The sequence below is a fragment of the Trichosurus vulpecula genome, chromosome 1 (genome assembly GCF_011100635.1).
Source record: "Trichosurus vulpecula isolate mTriVul1 chromosome 1, mTriVul1.pri, whole genome shotgun sequence".
Classification (NCBI taxonomy): Eukaryota; Metazoa; Chordata; class Mammalia; order Diprotodontia; family Phalangeridae; genus Trichosurus; species Trichosurus vulpecula.
In genome coordinates this window covers 472101477-472104946 of record NC_050573.1, presented here as the reverse complement: position 1 = coordinate 472104946, position 3470 = coordinate 472101477, and the positions used below count along the sequence as shown (strand labels likewise).

General features: G+C 43.9%; 1 pseudogene; it reads right to left on the bottom strand.

The window, feature by feature from the left end:
* Positions 1-380: 380 nt before the first annotated feature.
* LOC118833807 lies at positions 381-1367 on the bottom strand (annotated as a pseudogene).
* Between the last annotated feature and the right edge of the window lie 2103 nt (positions 1368-3470).

Genomic DNA, 3470 nt, shown 5'->3' with positions numbered 1-3470 from the left:
ACAGAGATAGCCTAGCCACATCCACCCTTCATTTCAAACAACCTAGTACCTGCTAGGATCCAGACTGATGAAACACAGTTAATGTGACCTGGGGGCTTTATAGCCAGTGCAGTGGTAGCCATCAATTGGCAGGAGAGACAGAGCTTCCCTGGAACCGTCAGATGAGTTGGGGACTGGCGGGCAGAGAGGGGGGGAACAGGTCTAAAGGCCTTTGGTGCTTCCAAAGCTTGTTAAAAAAAAGGAAAGAAAAAAAGGGGGGTCTTGGGGTCTCTCCCGCCCCCTCCCCCTTCCCCCCACTCTGTCTCCTGGGTTCAGTGTGAGGTGGGGGAAGATTAGCTGCTCCCTCTGACCAGGAAGCAGATGGGCAATGGACGGGGGGCAAAGGGGAAAGAGGGAAGAAGGTCGGGGGTGGTTGGTTGGACTGGCTGGTGGTGAGATTCACGAGTTGTTTGTTGAATTTTCATTACTTGGCGAACTGGAGGAGGAGGAGGAAGAAAAATTCATTCCTGTCAGTCCCGGGGGATTTGTGGCAGTGTTCTGTCCACTTAAGCTTTTCCGACACACTGGGCAGGTAGCATGCTGTTCCAGCCAAGGGACTATGCAGCCGTCGTGGAATAAGTGATTGCAAGGTAACTGCCGGACATTCTCACCCAGCGTATAATCATCTTTGCATACGGGACATTCTAACCCTGAACCTACGTGTTCCTCTGTGACTTGTATGGTGGGAAGGGCTTGTATTTTCTCTTTGTCTGCTGGTGGGGGACGGGTGTTTTCAAACTGATTAAGGAGCTGTGTAATGATCGCATCCAGGCCATTAGCACCCCACGCACAGTCCATTGGATTTGAATGCGAAACACCCCAAGGGCCCAATCCCAGGTTTGGTATTGTTGCCGGTGCAATGATTCCATTGACCAATTGCTGAATAATCCCTTCTAACGTTGGGACGCCTTCATGCCTGCCTGCAGCATGCCGCGCAGTGAGGCGGGCCTGTGGCTGCCGTGCGCCATAGCGGTGGCGGGACTGGTGTTCTCTCTCCCGCCTGTTCTCCGAGTCCCTGGGTCCTCAGACTGCACCCCAGAGCCGAATGTGGGAAATTCAAAGCTGTCATCAAAAACCCCAAAGGCAAACTGGCCATAGCCCTGTGGCAAGGTGAATAAATGCTGATCCACATTCTCAAATGGTTGTCTGTTCTGATCCGTGGGAGCTGTAGCAGAGTTGGAACTATTTTCAGTATTTCTGGACTCTTCCGGAAGCTCTTCAATAAAACCAGACTCACACCTTGGGTAGATATAATCCGGCAGCCGTGGGGAGGTCTCCGAACAGCAGTGGCAGAAGTACCATCAGGGCTGCGGCGAAGCCTCCGCCATTTCCCTTCCCCCCCCCCAACCCCAGCGTAGCGCCCTCACGTCCTCTTGATCTGCTTTTCTAAGGAAAGCAACTTTAAGAGGTTAACAATCTTGCTTTAATTAAACTTACATATATCATTTAGTTCAGGGGAAAAACCAGCACCCTGAACTTCAGAGCAAATACAAACAGAAATTACAAACAGAGACAATATAAACAGAGCAAACACACACAGTTATCAACAGATAGGCCTCTAGCTGTCTGACCAAAGAATTATATAGTTACCAGAGAGAGAGATACCAACATCTGGGTTTTCAAAGCAGGGGCTCCAGCAGCTACCCAGAGTCTCATCTGGTCAAATCACATGACACTCTTCCAGTGAGTGAGAGCCCCCAAACAAAATGCTAACCTCAGAGTATTTATATATTTCTTCAGGGTCAGGGCACTTCACACCTCTCCAGGGTTTCACACCTCTTGTGACCTAACTAGTAAAAGGGTATGGGCCTTCCTACAAACAAAGGCAAGATTCAGTCAAAGGCACTTGATTGCCTGAGTGCTGAGAAGCACTCCATAACAAAAGACAACAAAAAGTCCCACTTCGTTTGCCATTACATTTCTCAACTCCTTGCTGAGGATATTCAGCATATTTAATGTGTCCTTCTAAAACACAGTAAGCATGAATTTTATATTTTCACATTTTAGGCATATGGCTTTACTGAGGAGGACCACTTTGTGTGTAGGTAATCCCAGATTGCAGTGGAGGGAAGATAATGTTTATTAATTAGCTTCAAAGGCCTGCTCAGCCTAGATGTGCCTAGTTGACAATTAAAAGGCACAGTTTTTCTGTAGTAGACTAATAATTACTAAAATCAATCAGGGTGGAAAGTGGTGGTGTAAACACCCTAAATATCTTGCAATCCTAGGAAATATTTGGGGGATACCAGCTGGGAAATGGCACCAGCTTTTTGAGAATTCATCCAGTTGCTTCATGTAGTAGGTAATGGTAGAAAAAATAGAGATTATGTATTCCAGGAAGTCAAGTGTTGTGAAGTTGAAAACATCCTTCTGCTTTGTACACAAATTACACTGTCAAAAGAAGCCCAAACCATTCAGACACATATGATATGGACTGTGCTTTGCTACCATGAAAGCAGATCAAAATGATACAGTGAAGAATTATCATGCAAGGGCTTCAGCAGAAAAACATCAATTATAGACCAAAGAAATTCCTCCACTTCATTTCTTACCCAGAGCAGTATCACAACAGATTCACAGTGCCCATATCAGGTCAAAGATTTAGGCTTCTACTCCTTCCCATGCTGGATTTGAACAACACATTAGACCCCTGCCTGGAGATTTCACTCAGTATAAATCATGCTTATCTAGGTTTGATCTAGCAGGTTGGGGATAAGGGGCATGGGGTGATTACAACAAGAGCTTTGTAGTCATCTCACAGTTATAGGTTTTCAGTTTTCTTTTTAACGAAGACAAGGAGGACTCTGTCAGGAGATAACAATAATTACTTACATGTGTCTCATGATTTAGTTTTATGAAATGTTTTCCCCCATAACACCCCTGAAAGGTAGTGCAATTATTATGATCTTTATTTTACAGAGTCTCACAGAGGTTAAGTAGTTTGTCCAAAGCTGCACAATTAGAAAGGTAAAAACATGGATTTATCCTAGGTCTCCTGACTCTTTCCAGATGCTATAATAAAAGATTAGAACTGTGAGGCACCTTAAAAACACTGTGTAATATCCATTACATCAGGAAAGCACAACTAATTCAATTGCTTTATAAGAAAGGAAACTGTGCCCCAAAAAGATATTTGCCCAAGGCTATTGCTAGCTAATGATAGAATAGCTATTAGGACACAGGTTTTCTAACCCCAAACAAACCTTTCTTTTTAAAATTCTTATTTATTTATTTTTTAACATTCTTTTTAAGAAAATCTTGAGCTCCAAAGTCTCTCCCTCTCTCCATTAAGAAGACAAGCAATGTGATATCAATCATATATGTGAAGTTATATAAAACATTTTCCCTATGAGTCCTATTGCAAAAAAAATGTAAAAGGAAACAAAAAGTTTTAAAAGTTTGCTTCAATCTTCACTTAGAACAGTTCTCTC